The sequence below is a fragment of the Pleurodeles waltl genome, chromosome 5 (genome assembly GCF_031143425.1).
Source record: "Pleurodeles waltl isolate 20211129_DDA chromosome 5, aPleWal1.hap1.20221129, whole genome shotgun sequence".
Lineage (NCBI taxonomy): Eukaryota > Metazoa > Chordata > Amphibia > Caudata > Salamandridae > Pleurodeles > Pleurodeles waltl.
In genome coordinates this window covers 1,338,278,624-1,338,300,816 of record NC_090444.1, presented here as the reverse complement: position 1 = coordinate 1,338,300,816, position 22,193 = coordinate 1,338,278,624, and the positions used below count along the sequence as shown (strand labels likewise).

General features: G+C 45.1%; 1 pseudogene; it reads left to right on the top strand.

Moving 5' to 3' along the window:
• Nucleotides 1-135, top strand: LOC138297649 (U2 spliceosomal RNA; annotated as a pseudogene).
• The last annotated feature ends 22,058 nt before the right edge of the window (nt 136-22,193 follow it).

The window sequence follows — 22,193 nt, the reverse complement described above, 5'->3', positions numbered from 1 at the left end:
CTCTTTTTCTCCGCCTCCGTCTGAGAACCATACATTAAATTCAGTTTTGGAACATGGAGATGTAATAGGAGCTTGCACTGTCCATTCCACACATCAACCTGGTATTGTAGTACTTCCAGGAATGGCGCACTTCCCCACCTGGGAAAAACCATGCTGTTGAAAGAAAGACGAGAAAACGAAAGTAACGCTTCACTGGAAAACTCTGTAAAGTAGTGCTAATGTGTTTGGGTGTGAATAAAACCAACCTGGCAACTTTGTGACAGCTGTGTCTTATTTTATTTATTTATTTAATTCAAATATTTCTGTTGTATTTCATACTTTTTCCCCCTTTCTTTCTTGTTTTTCCTCTGCCCAAGGCTACACTTTGGAGAGAAAAATGTCAGAAATAGATGGCATCTTCTGCAGTTTTTTTTTTTCTTCATTTTTTGATCTGTTTCACACCGGAAAAAAATATGGCAATGAGGGGAAGCAGAGGGCAAGAGCCCTTTCTTGATTTCCAGGTTTTCAGCAAGTGAGGGGAGCGATATAGGAATGAAAAGACAGGAAAAGAGAGTGAGAGAGATGGGGCAACTAGCTGTGGCAGAGCATAAGTGGAGACTGTCCATGTCTTCTCTGGGTGAGAATGAAAAGACAGAGGCCCTCATTATGAAAGCGGCGGTACATCCCACTTACCACCATGCCGACTGCCACCAACATAATGCCGCCGCGGATATCCACCAACCATATTATGACACACACATACCAATCCGTCACTATACAGCCACACACACCTGTCCGCCAGCATAAAGGTCAGTGATAAACTGGCGGTATCCAAACCCACACCGCTACGCCAACAGAACAACACCCACAACATTATGACCCACGAATCACAGAGGCGGACATTCAATGGCGGTAAACCATTATCAGTACATACCACCGCGCTCAAAATATAGACACACACATACAAAACAACACCACATTGGTCAGTTTAAATAACACACACCTGACACCTATATACACACCACACCCACATACCCACGCCACTATAAAAAACACACTCACATTACCCACAACCCTTTACGACTAAAATCCATTGCCAACAGAGAGAGAGAGACAACAAAAGCACCCACACAACCAGAGTCACATACCACCATCACCTATACACCACCCACCCACGTACCTCACAACACACACCCCAACACATCACCCTACACACCCTCACCCACACCACTCTCATGGTACAACAACAACACCCCAGGTTCTCTAAGGAGGAGCTAAGGGTCATAGTGGAGGAAATCATCCCGGTAGAGCCACAGCTATTTGGTTCACAGGTGCAGCAGATATTCGTTGCTAGGAAGATGGAGCTATGGCAGAGGATTTTGCACAGGGTCAACGCCATGGGACAGCACCACAGAGCAAGGGATGACATCAGGAAGAGGTGGAACGACCTACGGAGGAAGGTACGTTCCATAGCAGCAAGACATCAACTCACTGTACAGAGGACTGGCGGTGGACCTCCACCTCCTCCCCCACAACTAACAACATGGAAGGAGCAAGTCTTGGCAATCATGCATCCTGAGGGCCTCGCAGGAGTAGCAGGAGGATTGGACTCTGGTAAGTGAATTCCCATTACTACCACCCCCTACCTGCATGCCATCACATACCCCACCCTCCCTCCCATTACTCCGCCACCTCCCACACACCCCACCATCACAACCCATTCATCCCAGTGCCAAGCACTGCATGAAACACCAATGCATGGACATCCCTCACAGACCTGCAGCTGCCAGGGCAAATCCAACCATAGAGGGCAACCCACCCATACACAATATGTCACACACAGAAACAATAACACTGCATTTACATCCCCACAGGTAACCCAGCCAATGTCACCGGCAAAGAGGTGCCAGCAACATCCAGTCCCCCCACCGAAGAGACCCACAGTGATGACAGCAGCTCTGGTCACCTGGATCTGGATGACCAACCTGGCCCATCTGGGACCTCCAGACAGTCGGTTACCCAGGCACACTCTCACACCACCACAGACCCTACGGGTCTACGGCAGGGGGAGCTCCCACTGTCGGAAACGGTGGGATGACCTGAGACGCTGGGCACGGAAGACTGCAGAGGCCCAGCTGGGATGGCCTCCAAATGATGAAGGGGTGCCCGTCGAACCCTGACTCCCCCGATGGCCTGCATACTGGCGGTGGCCTATTCGGAGCTAGATGGTCACTTAGGCGTATCATAGCAGCCACAAGGGGGTGAGTACAGTGCCCTAATTTACAACTTACGCCTGGTGGGGTGGTATCCTCCCCTGTGGGTGCCTGGCATTGCAGAGTAAGTCCCATGTTGTGCAGGATTCTGATGTGAAAGTCCTCCAACCAAGCTAGTAGGCATCCATTACTGGGCAGGGGTCTGTGGGTATCGGGTATGCTGCAATTAGCGTTAGATGTCCCTATCCATGGGCTGGTGACTAGCATTGTGACTGATAGTGAATTGCCTAATGCGTAGGTCTGTTCCCTGTGTGTGAGTGTGTTGTGTACGCCAACAGTGGTGTTGTGGCCGCCATTGACCAAGTGTATCTTTGTCTCTCCCCCCCCCCTTTTTGTATTGTCACCCTGTCCTTATGTGCGTTAGCATCATCTGGTGGAGGAGCAGAGGCACTGGCAACGGAGGGAGCTGCATCCCACAGGAACCAAGAGGCCAGATCCACCAACGGTGAGGGCACCAGTGGGACGGAGGGCGAGGGGAGCACCAAGGCGGAGACTGGAGGGACTAGTTCAGACAAGGATTCCTCCTCCGATGGAAGCTCCCTGGTGGTGGCACAGACCTCTGTGCCCACCCCAGCTACATGTACAGCTGCCACCCCCGTACCACCACCGCCCTCCCAGCAGCCCCTCAGCGAGTTTCCCGTGCCCGCTCACCCAGGAGGGTGGACAACTCCTTCGCCCAAGGCACCTCAGGTCCGGCCCCAGTTAGCCCTGCTGCCCTGAGTGAGGAGGCTATTTACCTCCTGCTATCCATCTCTGTTGGGCAGTCAACCATTGTGAATGCCATCCAGGGGCTGGAAGCCCAAATGCAAGAGTCCAATGCATTTCTGGAGGGCATTCACTCTGGTTTGGCGGCCCAACAGAGATCAATCCAGGCTCTGGCCCCCTCTCTGATGGCAGCCATTGTCCCTGTTTCCACCCTTCCCCTCCAACTTCCTCCATCCAACCCCATTCCCCTCAACCCCAACCTATCCCAAGCACACAGGCAGATGAGCAGGCACCCAGGACAACACACAAGAGTGGACATGGCAAACACAAACACCACACTTCATCCCACAGGCACTCACACAAACAACATCCAGAATCAGACATACCAACATCCACTGCCTCCACTGTGTCCCCCTCCTCCTCATCCTCCACCTCCCTCCCAGTTGCGTCTACACTCACACCTGCATGCACCACATCCTCATCCATTACCACCATCACCAGCACACCTATCAGTACACACCCCTCACTGGCAGTCACCACCCCCACATCGATGCACATGTCCCCTGTGTCCTCTCCCACAGTGCCTGTGTACCCTCATCCCAAAGTATACAACCACAAGCACTCAGACACCCAACAGCCATCCACCTTGCAACAGCATCCAGCCCATGCACCTGCACCTGCACCCATACACAGCAGACTGACACCTCCAACCACCACTCCCTCTTCCTCCACTCCCAAACCATCTCCCTCTTCCCACCCCAATGTCCCTAAAAAGCTTTTCCTTGCCAACATTGACCTCTTCCATAGCCCTCCCCCCGTCCCTCACGTCAGGCCAGGGTAGTCAAAATCCAGGCAAGCACCTCAGCCACCCAGTCCACGGGCACAGTAGTGTCCCCAGATACTCCAGGTCGGAAAGGATCCCGGCCACCAGCCAGCCAGTTGGAAAGGGTGCCTGCCCCAAGTGCTTCAAGGAAGGGCAAGGTGTCATCCCCAGCTGCTGGAAGGAAGGGCAAGGAGGCAGCCCCAGTTGCAGGAAGGAAGGGCAAGGAGGAGGCAGTCTCAGCTGAAGGAAAGAAGGGCAAGGAGCCAGCCCCAGCTGCAGGAACGAAGGGCAAGGAGCCAGCCCCAGCTGCAGGAATGAAGGGCAAGGAGGCAGCCTCAGCTGCTGGAAGGGCAGGGAGGCAGCCACAGCTGCAAGAAGGAAGGGCAAGGGGCCTGCAACAGCAGGCAGCAGATACAAGGGGCCTGTTGCTGGGACTCATTCGGTGCCCCCCACCTACCATCCACCACTACCAGCCCCGCCACCACCAGCAGCAGCAGCCCCACTGGGCAGCCGTCCGAGGCTGCAGGGGATGGGCTGGAGCTTCCCCCCACCACTGCCAGCTCCACCAGCAGCACTGCCACTGCCACCACTGAGCAGCCGTCACTGCCGGCAGACAGTGTGTAGTCCTGCATCCATGGGCTGTTGTGCGGCCAGGCCCCTGCAAATCCTGTGGGTATGACACCCAGGTGAGAGACTGTGACCTTGCACTCCCCAAGATCTGCATCACAAGGCACAATTCCCCCTCCAGAACCAGTGGAGAAGCTATCCACTCACCCCATCCTTCCCAGGATGAAGCTTACTGGGCACAATGCCCCCTCCAGAACCAATGGAGAAGCCATCCACTCACCCCATCCTCCCCAGGATGAAGCTCACTAGGCATGACTCCCCCTCCAGAAACAGTGGAGAAGCCATCCACTCACCTCCTCCTCCCCAGGATGAAGCTCACTGGGCATGATGCCCCCTCCAGAACCAGTGGGCAAGTCACCTACTTGAGCGACTGTGGCCTTGCACTCCCCAGGACCAAGCACAGGGCATGTTGCCCCCTCCAGAGCATGTGGGTAAGTCACTCACTTGAGAGACTGTGGCCTTGCATTCCCCAGGATGGAGTAATGGGAATGTTGCCCCCTCCAGAGCATGTGGGCAACTCACCCACTTGAAAGACTGTGGCCTTACACTCCCCAGGACAAAGTAATGGGCATGTTGCCCCCTCCAGAGCATGTGGGCAAGTCAACCACTAGAGGGACTGTGGCCTTGCACTCCCCAGGACAGAGTGATGGGCATATTGCCCCCTCCAGGACCAGTGGCGTTGTACCATCTTCTGGCTGAGGTGCCCCGCTATTCATCGTCCCCCTGAGGTGCCTGCCTATTTTCGACCTGATGCCTCTGCAGTGTTCTCTCCGTGTTGTTGCAGGAGTGAGGTGAGGCCTTGGACTTTGTGATGAGGCCCTGTGGCCCACGAACATTGAGGACTGGGCAGTGTCTCTTGATTTGTGAATATGTATATACTTTTTTATTTGGATGCACGTATTACTACTATATTTATTTTATTACGCTCTTTTTACTCTATTGTAGTTGTCCTTGCATTATTCCTGAGCAGTACAGTGTGAATATGTAATGTTACTTCATCTGCTTGTGTGTATGGTGTTGGGGGTGGGGATGCTGCGTGTTGCGTGTGTGTGTCACTCTCTTTTTCCTCCCCCCTCCCCTGTGTGCTAGGCGTCAGAACTCACGGTGGTCGTCTTAGTGGAGCAAAACGTAGAAGAGCACAGGAAACACATGCAACTCGGGCTCCATGGCGGCGTGGATCTTCCTTGAGTCTCTAGAGGTGAGTCTTTTCCATTCTGTGCAGTGTTTCTGCCAGGCTTTTGATGTCGTTGGTACTGCCCTGGAAAAGGTGGTGAATTAGTGTGTCACTATACAGTGGGCGGAACATTGTCTTCCGCCTGGCTGTAGGAGGTTACCGCCGTGGTGCCTGTTCATTTTGCCCTGGCAGTCGGTGTATTAAAGTGGCTGTCTGTCTGAACAGTTTCCACTGTGGTCATAATTTCATATTTATTACGCCGGCCTGTTGGCGGTATTACCGCCACTATATCATAGACCACCAGGGTTGTAATGAGTGCTAGAGTCCTTTTGTTTCTCTACCCACCCCTGCCTAGCCACGAGTGGCTGAGCCTTATCTATAGGGTCCTAGCAAGTGAGGGCGAGGTGCCGGCCACTTGCTGTCAGGGCGCTGTCTGGTTGGCCCGGCCTGTTGCCCGGGATACCGACCCAGAGGTTGGATGCAGCCACCAGAAAATATTATTCCTGTGCAGCAACCAGAAACATCAAAACTTGAAAAACATCAGGACCAAATCTCTACATCTACTCAACCAGAAGAAAACACAAAAGGAAAAGAAGAAAAGGGTGAAAACTTAAAGTCAAAAATAAGTTTGTATGTCCCCATTACCTCGTAAATCAAACAGCCAATCAATATTTCCGACAATAAGGACCTGATGCCTATGGAAGAAACTCAGAGCAGTCTAGAGGCAACCCCAAAATGATTTATCAAAATGGGAAAAAGTGGCAGCAAAGAAAGCATAAAAAAAGATGAGAGATGAAGAAGAAAACAGACCAAAAGGAGCGACAACAAAAAACAAAAGAAAATCAAGAGGGCAAAAAGAAGATAACTCACAAATTATCCACACTAAAACCAAGAAAAAATCAACTACACCTAGTAACAAAGAACGATTTGACCCTCTGTCTGACCTGTCAGACATGGTAACTCTAATTCTGAAGGATGAAAATCCAAAAAATAAATATACCCAACCCCAGAGAGAAACAATTCCTTTGTGTCATCCCCCTTTCTGGGCAGCATGGTAGAAATAGACATGAATACGCAATGACAGGAAGTGCAAGATCTGTCTGATTCTGATGGTAAAAATTATAAAAAAGTACAAACACTTTATTCTTATATATCTTTGATGATCGAAGGAATGCCCCCTACAATTGCAACACTAAATGTAAGAGGGTTGAAACAACCAGTAAAAAAGGGATGGTATCTTTGAATACTGTAACATGATTAAGGCCGATGTAATATGTTTGCAGGAACATGACATACCACAAATGCAAGATTACCAATGTTATGGATAGAATGTCGCACGGTCCATCTGCTTGGTCAGGTGGGGGCAAAAACAATGCTGGAATTGCCATTCTATGTAAAAACAAGAATACTATGCTGCTAAATAAAACAAAAACTCCTGGCAGAGCTCAAATTGTTTGCATGAAACTAGGCAATATATACCTGCAGAATATGTAATATTTGTGCCTCCACAGAGACAAATGAGAGAATTGACCTATTTAAAAATAAGTCTAATTTTATTACAGGTTCAATCCCTACCTTTATTACAGGTGATTTTAATTGTATTATGCACTCGAAAGATAGAAAAGGTTCCAGCTCCTGGTACAACCTGGCTAAATCCTCAACAACATGGCTTAAAATAGCAGAGGATCTTCATTTTCATAGATCTGCATGGAGACAACAACCCCAAAGCGTGTGGTCTGATTTGGAAATCAGATAAAGGTGACATTTCCTCATGGATAGATTTTATTTTTGCATCCGAATCCATTTCTTACAGAAGATCTCATATACAAAACAGCTTACTATCAGACTATAATACTTTAATTATAGAATGTGTCCTAGACACAGAAAATATCAAAGGTCCAGGAAAGTGGAAATTAAATGTCTCTAGCTTAGATGATAAAGAGATTATTGGTTGCTATAAAAAAATAATATGCAAAATGGAAAGTAGCAAAAAATAACTATCCCTAGGTAAATGGTGGGAATGGATTAAAAAAAGTAAAACCTCCTTTCTTAACACCTGTAAAAAAGACGGTCCAAACTGAAAGGGAAATTTATCAGGACTTACAAAACAAGTTAGACTTACTGCAGAAACTTCAAGACTCAGGGGTCAATGTAACTGAGGATTTAAAAGAAGCAAATACAACTTAAAATATGTTTTTTTGACAAGGGAAAGCAAACCATCTTTAACTCCAGAGTTAAAATCATCAAAGAAGATAAAAAATGCACAAGGTTTTTTTGTTTTTCTACAAAATAGTGTTCATACTCAAAAGGAAATGCAAGAAATCCTAAACAAGGATAGTCACATGCAAAAAGATAAAGAAAATGTACAGAACACAATGGTAGATTTTTATACTGACTTGTATAAATCAAACTCAATATCAAAAGAACAATGCTCTAAATCTCTTGGATCAATTTCTAATGTTTTACCTGAAGAAGAAAATGTTTTTCTAGAAAGTCCATTTGATAAAGAAGAGTTTTTAGAAGATCTCTCCCAATGTTCTTCTCTATCCTCCCCGGGAAAGAGGGGCTCCTTTGGGAAGTCTTTAAAAAAAAGCATGGCCAACTTTATATGTGAATTTTATGGAATTTCTGAAAGAATGTATAACAAAGAATGAATTCCCTAAGTCATTTTCTAAGGGAGTTATTACCCTTATACATAAGAGAGGTAACAAAGCAAACATAAAAAAAACTGATGCCCGATTTCCCTGCTAAATGTGGATGGTAAACTACTAACTAAAGTTATAACCAACAGGTTCAAAAGCATGTTAAAATCTATTATCCACAAATATCAGTCATGTGCAGTCCCTAACAGGAAAGTGTGAGACAGTTTCATAACAATTAGAGAAACTATAAACCATCAATTGACCACGATCAGTCATTGGAAGACCTTTCATTAGACTTGCAAAAAGCATTCAATAATGTTTCACATGAATGCTTGATTTCACAATCTAGCCACAATGGGTATCCCTAAATCCTTCCTTGTAGCTATTCAATCATTGTATAAAAATGCTTCAAGCCAAATGTTTATTAAAGTACTTCTCTCTCTGAAAATTCCAATAAAGTCAGGAGTCAGACAGGGCTACCTCCATTTTATACACGTGATTGAGCCCCTTCTAAGCACCATCAGGAAGGATAATGACATCAAAGGTAAATTTGTTCCAGGAGGAAACAAGAAAAGAGTTAAACGCATTGGTTACATAGATGATGTAACAACATTTTGTAATGATGTACAAGAAGTAAACAGAGTTATGCAGCACACTTTTTAATTTTCTGGGGCCTCAGAATAAATACAGAAAAATCAACATGTTTGACACTTGGTCAGTGGGATAACCTGGCCAAAATAAATGCGTCAACAATGACAGCAAAAATAATAAAAATAGGAGTTTATTTTAGCTCAGATACCTCTGGTGAACAGAACTGGTCTCCAGTCAGAGAAGAAATGCGGAGAACAATGGACTTTTGGAAACGGAGAAATGTGACTACGAAAGGGAAAATACTCAGGGCCCAATTTTGAGTTTGGCAGACCGAAAAGCCCCTCTGCCAAACTCCCGACAGGGTGGCTGCCGCCTATGAGGTGACCTCCCCGCCGGTGTCACTGCGAGTTTCCAGCTAGGTCGGTGGGTGGAAACCTGAATTTCCACCTGCTGGCCTTGCGGGAGACAGGCTACAGCATTGTCTCCAGTACACCAGCACCCTTGCAATGTTCACTGTAGGCCAAGTGCATGGGCAGTGCAGGAGGCCCCCTGTACCTATTCCCCACCAGCCTCTTCATGGCAGTGTTACCGCCATGAAAAGGCTTGTGGAGAATGAGGTCGTAATCCTCGTAATCCTCAGGGCAGCACTGCCATGGCGGATTAGGATCTTCGCCACTTCCCGACTGCCAGGATCCACGATCCTGGGGAGCTGGCGGCTCACTGACAGTTGGACCACCAGTTTTGGTATGTGGCGATTGGACCGCCGTATAGGTGGTGGTCCACACCGCCACCCCAAGTGTGGAGGTCATAAGACCACCACACTCGGAATGAGGTCCTTATTGTTGAATGTGTCAGTTGGCCAATTCTCTTGTACCTTGCAGTGGTTTTTTTCTCCTTAAATAAATTTACAAAAGATGGTCTTCACTTTTATTTGGAACTCTAGAATGGAAAAATTAAAAAGAGGCACTGTGTACAAACCAAAATACAAAGGAGGTAAAGATGCTCCTAATCTGAGAATATTCTTATTTTCAAAGTACTGCCAGTTATGTTTACAGGCTATTGAAAACAAAACACATTTTGTTGCAGACTGCATCATGTATTCTAATGGACTATTGTTTTAAAAGTTTGGCCTGTATATATTTGTAAACAACAAACAACATTGCTTTATGACCCCTGCATTTTTTGAAGCATTAAAACATTTTTAGAATATTGTAGAGAAAGACATTGACCTTCAATCTTGCCTGGAAAAAGAACTCTTTAAAACAAACTCTTAAGAACTCGGACTCTTTGCACACAGTGAATAATTTGTCACAAAAACAATCAAAAAAAGGTATTGGCACAGGTGAACAACAAAAAATGTACAAACTGCCAAAAATCATTGCGTGGATGGCAGTAACTGCTTGTCGTCCAGTCAAATCCTTTCGACACAGAAGAAATCTTGCAAGACATGCCAAATATCCAAGGTCCACATGTGCAAGTGAAGAGTGTATCTTATACTTCTTATGGAACTGTATTTATGCTCAAGAAGTATGGAAAAACATTGAAAAACTGATTTCAAAACTTACTGGTCAATCACTATTGTGGATCGATATTGCATTGGATATGAATGATTTGTACAAAAGGAAAAATGTAATATTATGGAGAATCCTAAATTACGTTAAAGAGTCTGTGGCACAAGGAATCCTAAACTTTTCAAACACAAAGACATATCCACTGATGAATGTTTTAAAATGGCTCTGGATAAAATGCAAACTTATGTTTTTGTAGATGCTAAAATAAACATCAAGATTGGGTTACAAAAAACTGGAAACAAAATAAATGGTCAAAATAGGTTAATATCAACACGTAACATTAAGGGCCAGATGTAGGTAGAACACAAATTGCGACTTGCAATTTGCGAATCAGAAAGGTGTCTCAGACACCTTCTGCAACTCGCTATGGGATCGCAAAGACCCACCACATAAATATTCATGAGGTGGGTCGCAAACTGTCTAGGCACTCACGGGGATGGTGGCTTGCTGGAGACAGCAGACCGCCATGTCCGTGACTGCTTTTTAATAAAGCTGTTTTTTTTTTCTCTTTGCAGCCCGTTTTCCTTAAAGGAAAACGAGCTGCAAATAGAAAAAAATACTGAAACCTTTTGTTTCGTTTTTTTTCAGAGTAGGCAGTGGTCCATAGGACCACTGCCTGCTCTTAAAAAATAACTTTGTAAGCATTCACAAAGGGGAAGGGGTCAGTCTTGACCCTATTCCCCATGGGAACAGTTCAGCCCGAACTGCCAGGCCAGGTCCTCCTTGGACAGGAAACAAGCATCCTGGGATTGGTTTCAGGGTATCACCCTTCATCAGCCAGACTAGCTTGAATCCAGTGGTGCAGCGAGCAAGGGACCCATGTCTGGACATACCCTAGCCACTTTGGGTGCACAAGTCAACATCACAAAACATATGAGGATGGGCCTTCATACCTTGGCTTATCCGGGGAAAGGCTGAGGCTCCTGGGTGTGGGGGGCGGTGCTGTGCATCTTTATCTCTGGTTACCTGGGAATACTAAGGTTGTGAGGATGAATCTGCAAATCCTGGCTCGTTCGGGACCTAGACGATGCTCCATGGCTGGTGGCTTTTCCAGTGCACTGGCACTACTTTTTCTCTTTTTCAGAGTTCTGCTACCATTGGAAGTGCTGCTGTGTACTAGACCTGTGATCAGCGTTCTATCTGTGGACTGGCGATCTGATGTCCTACATTGCAGAGACCACTTTATCACCTTCCTAACCTTTCGACTTTTGCCCTGCACCTGTGCCACATGGGGCTCCTCCTTCATCTTTGTACCCTGGTCCTGCTCTCCGCATTTCTTGCAATGCTTTGAATTCTGCTTTGAGGTCCCTGGGCTCTCTTTAGACCACTTTGGTGTCCCATGCCTGACTGACATCAGCTGTTATGGAACTTTGCCAGCTGCAGCATGAACTGGAGCAGGACTCGTTCCTGCACGCATGGCAAGTGGGCGGCTTTGACCAACTGCTGCCAGCATCAGCACAGTTGCACATTTTCCAGGTAAGTGTGTGACACCTGGACATCTCTTGGGGGTTGCACAATGACGTGCGTCCCTCACATCTTCACTGGGGCTCGAGCTACCATCAGTTTTTTTATTTTCCTTTCATGGAGCGTGTTCGGTGCTTTTGAAATGTGGCAATGGCTACCTTTTTTTAAGACATATGGAAGGCACAGGTGGCTCCTACGTTTGGGTGGAGGAGCGTCGCCCCCGCCAGAAGAAGAAGCTGAAAACCTTTCACAAGAAAGGGAAAATAAAGTATGTTTATGGTCCCTTCCTTGTGAAAGGGGCAGGCCATGTGGTGGTGAGCAGTGAGGGGAGTGCACTGTGCACCCCCTCACTGTGCATGTATGTTTGGCTGGCCGTCGCGGGCCGGCCAAACATACATGCGCAGTAGGCTCTCTCCAGCCCGGCAACTGTGTTGCCGGGCTAGAGAGAGCCTGCTCTGAGCAACGTCAGGATTGGCTGCAGGGCAGGCTAGGAGCGTGTGTCTGGACTGCAGGATGGAAGAGAGGAGCGGTGCGGCGAGGTGTGGCACGGAGGTAAGTTTGTTTGTTTGTTTATTTATTTATTTATTTATGTTAATTAAAATTCCTTTTCCCCACCCCTTGTAATCCTGGCAAGCCACTCCTGATGGAAGGTGTAAAGCCTTTTGGTCATGTTCCATTTACTGTGCGAGTTGATGTTAGGCATGTCTTCCGGAAGGACAAGAATCTGTTGTTTCTTGTGTAGGTGTTAAAAAAAATAAAAAAAAAGAATGTCAGGTGTCAGAACAGGCTTTAGAATAAGTGTTGGAATTTCCCAGCTGGGGTACTTTTGATGTGATATTTGACTCAGATTTGGTTTGCAGACAATTAGACTATTTCTGCAGAACACAATGTTGCCTAAGGATGCTCCTGCACAGCAGGGCCTTCACTTTACTGCTTTGTTGGCTCCGAAGTAAGCATTTTTGGTTGTTCATATGTGTAATCCATTTACAGACCCCAGGCTCATTGACATTTTCCTAAGTTGTTAATGAGCCACCAGCAAGGGGAACAAAAAATCAAGAATACATGTGGCATCTTTAACAGCAAATGAAAGTACTTAGTGAGCTTTAAGGAGGACCTGAGAGGGGTGTATTGGGGGATCTATGCATCCTCCACAAACATTTACACTGGGGCCATCAAAGGATTTCTGATTTATCCAACCTGTGTTTTGTCACCAGTGCTAAGCCATCATACAGACCATTGTTCAGGAATGGTTTGGAAAGGCAGGAGGAAAATTAAATGAGTGTTAAAAAATCAGGCAAATGTAACATCATTGGGTGATATGTCAGAGGGTATCTTTGTGGAAGCTTCCCCCAAGGCACTGAATAACAACACTATTAGCACTTTGGTTACAATTCATCCTTCACCTAAATCGGTAACTCAGAATATAGCAGGTAAGGAAACTTCAGGTAGTAAAATGAGATTCATCAATAATATGGTAGTGAAATGTTTAGGAAAAACTAAGAAGCATGGAAAACATGAAATAGATGATAGGATACTGTTGTTGGTTGACATCTTTGCTGATGGAGGTCCGGCATTGCTTTTATATCAGTATAGAATTCTGATATTCCCTCCCGCCCCCCCCCCCAAATTATCAAAGATAACATCTAAAGATATATCCCTTGACACGTTGCCTAAATCCAATAAATGTATAGGGCATGTAGCAGTGATACATTTCCATTTGAGATTAGTATTTTAATTGGTTCCACATCGTTTTGATGATATGCGATGCTCCAGCTATGATGTCCATGAAAATGAAAAGAAAATTGTCTTGAACCTAAAAGATGGCGTGAGGTATAAAGACAGCCTAGGACATCTTTACCAAGAAGAACATTCCCCGATTATGGCCAATATTCAGACAGATGTGAAACAAATCACTGGGGTAAGCGAGCAATTCGAAAAAAACAAAAACGATTGGGATATATATATATATATATATATATATATATACATACAGTACATACATATGGGTTGTAATAATAGTCATGTTGATATGATAATATATGGTTAGGCTGAGAAATATTATTAATAATGATGGGAGACAAATTAAAGCATGGTCTGAGGGCAAACAATTGAAAGCAAAAACTGCTGTAAATAAGAAAATACGGGAGGCATATAAATTGAACCATAGGACCTGAAACAGACAGATTAAGGTGTTTAGGAGTGATTACAGAAAGTAAATTAGAAAGACTGAAGTGAAGGAGTCCTTTTGGGCGGAAGTCATTACAGCTCTCCGCAGTGGTATAGGTATAACTATGTGGAAAGTATTGGTTATAGTCATGGGAGCCATAAAAAAGACTGATTGCTTTATGATTCCAACAGTTGTCTGGATGCCATGAGTATAAGTATTGAGGAGAAGAATTTAATCCCTCCAGTAAAGGAGGTAACAACTTAATAAAGAATTAAAGCAGTTAATGGACCCAGGAACCAAAGGGGTTGGCAGCAGACTTACTAAAACTGAATCCCAACATGTGGGCACAAGTATTGACTCTGCTGTTCATGTATAGCTCACTCAATAGAATACCAAATTTTTTGAAGGGGAGTATTCATGTTACGATTTTTAAAAAGGGGTCCAGGGAAGTGCACAATGTTAATCCCCCCCTGTACATAACCAGTAAAATGTATGCAAAACACCTGCTGCTGATACGACTCTGTCATCCCATCTCTAGGGCACGCTATAAAGGGACTGCCTGTAGCCTGGGAATCACCTTGAACACTCATGTAGAGTCCCTTTCTGACTCCGGTCTGTTTCCCTTTTTGCTATGGTATTCTATGGTATTCTTTTGTAGAATTACACTTGCTTCCTGGGACTGCAAATCCCATAATGCACAGCCTGGTAGTCAGGAAAGCCTGGATTCTGCTATACCTTGTTTTCTATGGGAGAAGTCCAGTTGTTCCTTTTTACTGGATTATCTCCTCCAGGACTTGTGAGTGTCTGAAACTACAATCACCTGAGACCTCTCCTGTGCAGCCCAGTCATTTGATTCCACCTGGGGTTTGCTGCAGCCTGGAACTGCTTATAAGTAGCCATTTCCTCAAGATCCTCGTTGTGCATTGGAATTCGATTCCTTTGTGTTCCAGACCTTTTATCGGATGGTGTTCCAGTCTTGTTCCTGTTCTGTTTCAACTTGAACCGGCTTTTTTTGTTTCTCTGCCCTGTTCCTGCTGTTCCAGCCAGAGTCTGCTCCCTTTATCTTAGCCTTGTTCCTGTTTGTTTCTTCCAGAGCCTGCTCCCTGTTTCTCAGTCCTGTTCCTGCCTTGTTTCAGCCTGAACCTGCTCTCACTTTCCCAGTCCTGCTTGTTCCAACTCCCTGTATTCCAGTCCTGTTCTTGCTTGTTTCAGCCAGAGCCTGCTCTCTGTTTCCTTGTCCTATTCCTGCCTTTGCTTCAGCATGAGCCTGTTCCTAGTTCCGGCCTCTGCCTCCTAGTTTGTTCCTTCTGTTTCCATTTCCTCTTGGGTATTTGTGTCTGGTAAGTGTACTATCAGTCTTCACCTGTGTATAAGTGTTTTCCTTTACTGGGGTTGGCTCCTGGTTTCCAGGAGGCAATTCCAGCCCAGAACCTTTGTCTAGTGTTATACATAGTTTTTAGTGCCTAACAGTGACAGTGTGCTATTGCTGTTTTTCCAGGAATTGCCACTGTGTTTCCAGCTGGACCCACAAGGGCTTGTTTTGTATATGTAAGTATAATCCTTGTGCTCCAAGGGTCTAGAGACAGAATGACTTCTGCTTCCTCCTTTCTATGGGGCTTGCGGGGTGACTATCTGTAAGAGCATTCTGCACAGAGGCATTGACATTCCCTGTTGCTGTGGGAGGTTCTGAGACCTACCCTATGTACAACCTTAGTGGTAACCCCAGTGTGTTTGTGCATTAGTAATCCGTTTCCTGTTTGTTCACACTAAGATTGCTCTGCTTTTAGTTTCCTGTGCCTGTCCATAGCTGTCCTGTCCCGTGTATGCCTTTAGCTGCTCTTCTGCCCCAGTACACTACCTCTTTGGGATATTTTGTGACCTCAAGGGGTGCCCCAACCAGAGTCCTGATGAGACCCGCCCAAAACCGTGACAGCTGCAGGTCTTAGAAACATGGGTTGAGAAAGAAGGTATCTTCCCAAAATTCCAACTGAAGTTCAGAAGGAACTATTCAACTGTTGATGGCTGTTTTTGTATTGAAACTGTTAGCGGAAGATGGTGTTATAATAAGAAACAAAGCAAATTATCCAGCTTACATAGACCTATTTACCACTTTGGTACGATCAATCAAGGTAAACTGGGAACAACCTTTAAACTGGAATATGAAGTTAATTATATGAGGGTTCTTGGACCCAAGTTGAGTTAAGAAGCAATGGAACCTTAGCAAAGACAATTTACACTTTAAATGGGATGCGGCAAGTAATGATATTTTCAAAAGCAAGGATTAAGCAAGGTCACCTAAAATTGTGAATTAGAACCAATAACCAAAAAACATGAAGGAATATCAAAATGTAGGTATACTATTCAAAGACAATTTAAGGTATGTATGGCTTTCCAGAAGCAGAGGGCGAAGGCCTATGTTCGGTCTCTGAAGAATCTGGACTCCGCCCTGGAACACGAGTCTCTTGAGGTAATAAAAGAAATTGTGTGTTTATTGCTTTACAACTTTGAAATTATGGTGGAATCCGATGTACTATACCTTTAATCAGTAGAAATAGTAATCTGGTAACTTTGGTTGAATCTTCCCAAAGGGTCTATTAACAATGCTCTTAGACTGGAACTAGGCCTTGTTAACATCAAGCATAAATAGTGGCAGATAATTCTAAACCATGGTGTGAAATTATGGGCATCTCCAGTGGGTTCATTTATATATCTGTTAAAAAGCCAGATGCAATTGAGTGACGCAGACCCTTGGTCTTAGAATTTAAGTAATGTTTTACAGGCCCTGAATTTGTCTTCAGATTTTACCCATAATGAATTGCAGCTGAGTTTTAGTGAAAATAGGATTAAAAGATATGTTTAAAAATCAGTCTTTGCAAGCAGATATTAAAGACTGTAGGAATATCCTACAGTTTGTACGCTTAATATATAGTGATTTTAAAGGCAAGTTACAACTGTATTTAAAAGACATAAACACAAAATGCCTGGCATTAGATTTTGAAGTTGAGAATAGGTCAAGTGCTGTCATGTATAAAATGAAACTACAGCTGTGTGAGTCCCATCACAGACCATCAAATAGAACATCTCTGTCCATGTTGCACACAGTGCACTTTAAACCTATGTCTTATTTTAATCTTTTGTAATGCTTTTAGAACTGAAAGGAAAAATATTGTATTACTGGTTTTCAGAGAGCTTCAGATTTGACATACTCAAGACATGTTATCTCTACTGTTGGAATGTAGCAATATCAAACTACACTACATGGTGGACACATTTTCGGAGAGGGTAAATAATAGGTGGAGCAAAGAAGCAGACTGTTAACTATATTAACTGCTAGTGTTACTTCTAGAGGTAATACTGGACATTTTGATGTTTTCTTAAAACATTTAATTTCATTGGTACATTGCTGTTTTTAATGTGTTATGTTCTGGATAAAGTTATACAGTATTTTGATTATTTGATTATTTATTTACTATATCCATTATATATATTAGGTGATGTTTACTCTAAGGGAAGCTACGGGCAATATGACGGAGCTGGGGGATTTTCATGTTAGAATATGTTTATGGTAATAGTTTTATTCTAATTGTTATATTTGGTTGCTCTATGAAAGTATATGTAAAGTCTTAGTGCCTTGTTAGGCTCAAATCAAACAAAAAATGAATAAAGAATGGTTTGTAGGAACTTTGGGGTACTGACCATACTGCCCAGCAGTGCACAGTTCCATAGACATGTAGTTTGTATAGAAGCATGGAGCATTTGCTTAAAACGTGCCCCAAAAATATATTTGCCAGAATACCCATGAGGGGTTATCAGTGCTTTGTGCGGGGTCAGGCCACTTGCCTTTGAAGTATAAGTGAGAACCCCTCCACCCTTCTTGCCCAGGGAGTCCCATTCAGTATGCAGATGAATGCTGATGTGGCTGAGTGTCCTGTGTTTATGGCTGTCGGGGTGGAATGCACAAGGAGAGCTGTCATCCAGCACATCCCAGACATGGATTGGAGACAGGCTGTAAGGCACAGAAGGCAGTAAGTGTAGAGAAATGCACACTTTCTAAAATTGGCTTTTCCAAAATAGTAATATTAAATCCAACTTCACCAGTAAGCAGGGTTTTCTATTAAAATTCTGGCTATACAAAACATGACAGGGCTATGCTTTCAGATCAGAATCTATCACTTAAAAGTAAATCAGGGCAGTCCTAATGCTGGCCTAAGAGAGGAGCAGGCCTCACAGTAATGACAAATGCATTTGTGAGTTTTTCACAACCAGGACATTTAAAGCACATAGGTACATGTCCTGCCTTTCACTTACATAGCACCCTGCCCTAGTTAGATACCTAGGGCCTATCTTAGGGGTGACGTGTATATATAGAGGAAAGGGGGAGGTTAAGGTTTGGCAAGTAGTTTTAAATGCCAAGCCGAAGTTGCAGTGAAACTGGTGAAACTGCACACACAGGCCTTGCAATGGCAGGCCTGGGACATGGTTAAAGGGCTAATTATGCGGAAGGCACAATCAGTGCTGCAGGCCCACTAGTAGCATTTAACTTACAGGCCCTGGGCACACCTAGTGCTCTTTACTAGGGATTTATAGGTCTATTAAGTATACCAATTGGGTATGAGCCAATGTTACCATGTTTAGGGAAACAGCACATGCACTTTAGAACTGGTTAGCAGTGGTAAAGTGCCCAGAATCCTAAAGCCAACAAACATTAGGTCAGAAAAAGAGGAGGAGGAAGGCAAAACATTTGGGGTGACCCTTCATAGAGGGCCATTTTCCAACAGAGACTCAAACTGAATACCAATAAAAAGAAAATGCACGAAAATGTGTCATTGCGTCAATGGGTAAACTCAACTGAAATTTAGTGTTCAAAAGTAAATGTAATGGAGGGAAGGGGATGCCCAATGTGAGAAAAGGCCTCTTTTGGACATGGTTAGCCCCCACTTTTTGCCAGGTATGTGATGCAGCCTAGACATTGTTAGTGCCCAGGGCCCCTGCTAACTAGGTTCCCTGGGCCAGAGCTCTTTCCCTAAACGGTTGTGATGCATTGGCACAATTGGCAACACCTTTAGCTGCCACTATAATTCCCTAGTAAATTGTTCCTAGGTATCGAGGGCATGAGGTACTAAGGGTAGGCCTATGATGGCAGCTGCACTCATGTCACCCTCTAGGGCCGTACATCCAAATGCACCCAGTCCTCCCATTGTAGGATGAGTGTTCTGGTGCAAACCTAAAGCACAAACTCGACATGGCACACTGCCTGTGTGCCCTGTCCCCTATACACTGCATGCACTTTGGGTAAGACACCCCTCTGGCAGGCCTTCCAGCCCTAAGACAGGGTGCACTATACTGAATGTGAGGGCATAGCTGCATGAGCAATATGCTTCCACTGTGTCCTCGCCAAACCTGGGACATAGTGAGTGAACAGAGCAGCCATTTTAATAAATGTGCTGGACACTGGTCAATACGAGTTTCACAGCTTCATGATGGCTACTCTGATCCCTGGGTTGTTTGGTCTCAAACAACTCAGAATGACATATCCAAATTGGTAGCAATGTTGGATTTATTATAAAATGTACCCAGGAGTTACCTTAGATGTGTTTCCTGCAAAAGCTAACTACCCTGGCATGGTTGCTCACTGGTCCTGATCCTTCCCTTGTGGTGCCACTGCCAGACACAAATCTGCACCCTTGAGGTGAGGGCCTCTGGGATGCCGAACAAGGCTCTTCATGGATGAAGGTGCTAATAACCCCTCCCTCAGGAGTATGTACTGCCCTGTTAGCCAGCTTGAAAGGGCTCACTGCCTTAAAAAAAAACCTCCAGGCCTGCTGCTAGGAGCAGATGGCTGCCCCTATTGCAAACCCCCACTTTTGGCAGGACCAACAGCAGGAAACTCAAGGAAAGGAAAGGAGAAGTGGTCCTACCTAGCATGCACCACCTCTAAGGTGTTGCATGCGAGGGGGACTCTCCATTTAATTTTCCTCCATCTTGGATGGAAAGAAAATAGCCAATCAGGTGTAGGGAAGTAACCTCTGCCCATTGGAAGTGGTCACTTAGTGGGTGTAGCTACCCTAAGTTGGCTGGTCCATTGGACACTGCCTGGTTCCCCCTGAAACACCCACTAAATACAGTATTTATGGGGCATCCCTAGACCAAAGATTCAGATTCAAAGGACAAAAGAAGACCAGAAACAGGCATGAGAACTGTGGACCACCTGCACAAAGAACATGTGCCAAACCCTGCCTGCTGCACCCAGGACCCAAAAATTGCAGCTGAGGACCTGCTGGACAACTAGAAAAACTCTAACGATCCCCAGAGGACCTCCAGGCTTTAGAAATTGCCAAAGAACTCCCTCCAGAATGGAGGTATCGCTCTAAATCCACAAGTAATCAACAAGCCAGTGAAGTCCACTTCAGTGACTGGACACTAATTCCAGAATCAGATGCCACAACTGGACCGAACTTCACACCAAAGACTGCAAGGATAAACCCTGCCAGTTTGTAAAGAGTGGTGGCACTGCACCTTCCAGCAGCTGAACCGTACCACTACGCTGGGTATTGGTCATCTGACTTTAGACAACCTGAAAAGCAGCCCCCTCAGGACTGTAAATGGACCAGGAGGAAGCACCAGTCAAGGGACTTCAGAAACAACCTGAACCTTCTGCCAGAGTGCCCCTGGTGTCCTGCAGTTGACCCTTGAAATGCCTTACCTAGTAAGTTTAAAAAATTAAAATGGCATAGGAGGATACTGTCATATACTCAATACCTTCTCCATTGGCTATCTGTATTATCATGGGCAACCATTTTTCCGTAGGAAAGGTAGACAATTCACCCATGTAAAAGAGGATTGTACCAATCAGGTCTTTTGCAACTGTGGCTTCTCTCCCCACCCTACAAACTAATGTGTAGTTCCTAAATGCTGCAAAATTTATGGCTTCACAGAACAGATTTGCAGAAATTGCCCAGGATAAAACCCTCCTATTCCACTGCAGTGGGATCCAGCGAAAGCACACTGCATGACTCCACTCCCAAACAACAGGTAAATCGAACATAACCTCACAGGACAAGTATGGGTAAATCATTATCGAAGACCCAGCCATCCTAAAAGCATTTACCCACCTGTAGCAGACAAATCAGCCAACAGCAAAGCAAGACTTTGACCACAAAGAAATCAAAAGAAAGGTACCCTATATCACAACTCCACTGTGTGCCCTTTGTGCAGTAGCTTTTACAACCATGCTCATGTCATCCTTCCCTTGTGGTGCCTCCCTGTCTTGAGCACTCCATGGCTCCCTTTCCAGAATGTTTGATCCATTGAACCTCCTGTACTGTTGCCATGCAAGTTTAGTCTGTTTTTGCACCTGAAGATTTCTCATGTGCCTTTTGGGCAAGTAACCATATCCACTGTGACCCATTGAACTGTGCCATCTTGCACTTGGCGTTCCCCATATTGCCAACATTATGCCCTGTATACCTGATGCTTCTGTGCAACTGCCATTTTAAAACTTTGTTTGATTTTTTGCCTTGCATTTAGCTATTTGTGCCTAAGTTTCACCCATAACGTAGTCCTCTTACAGTTCCACAGCTAACTTCTCCTCAGCCTGGGCCAGCTCCCCAAAAAGCTGCCTGAGTTCTGTCTGCTTCTTCCTCTGCATGTGCAAATCCCACTTAGGGTTTCACCCCTTACCCTTGCCTTCAGGGTGTCCCACATAATTTCCGAAGAGGTGGTGCTCTATTGATTTCCCAAAGTAAACAGAGCTCTTTTTTGCAAAGTGCCTAGCTGTGGATTTTAGCCTCTAGCTCAGCTGCCACCTAGGGAAACCTACCAAACCTGTACATATCTGAAAACTACAGACCTAGGGGAATCCAAGATGGGGTGACTTGGGGGCTCGCACAGGTTCTGTTACCCAGAATCCTTTGCAAACCTCAGAATTTGTCCCAAAAAAACACTTTTTCCTCAACATTTGGTGACATAACGTTCTGGAAACTGAGAGGAGCCACATATTTCCTTCCACCCAGCATTCCGCCAAGTCTCCTGATAAAAATGGTACCTCACTTACGTGGGTAGGCCTAGTGCCTGCAACAGGAAATGCACCAAAACACAACGTGGACACATCACATTTTTCCAAATTAAACAGAGCTCTTTTTTGCAAAGTGCCTAGCTGTAGATTTTGGCCTCTAGTT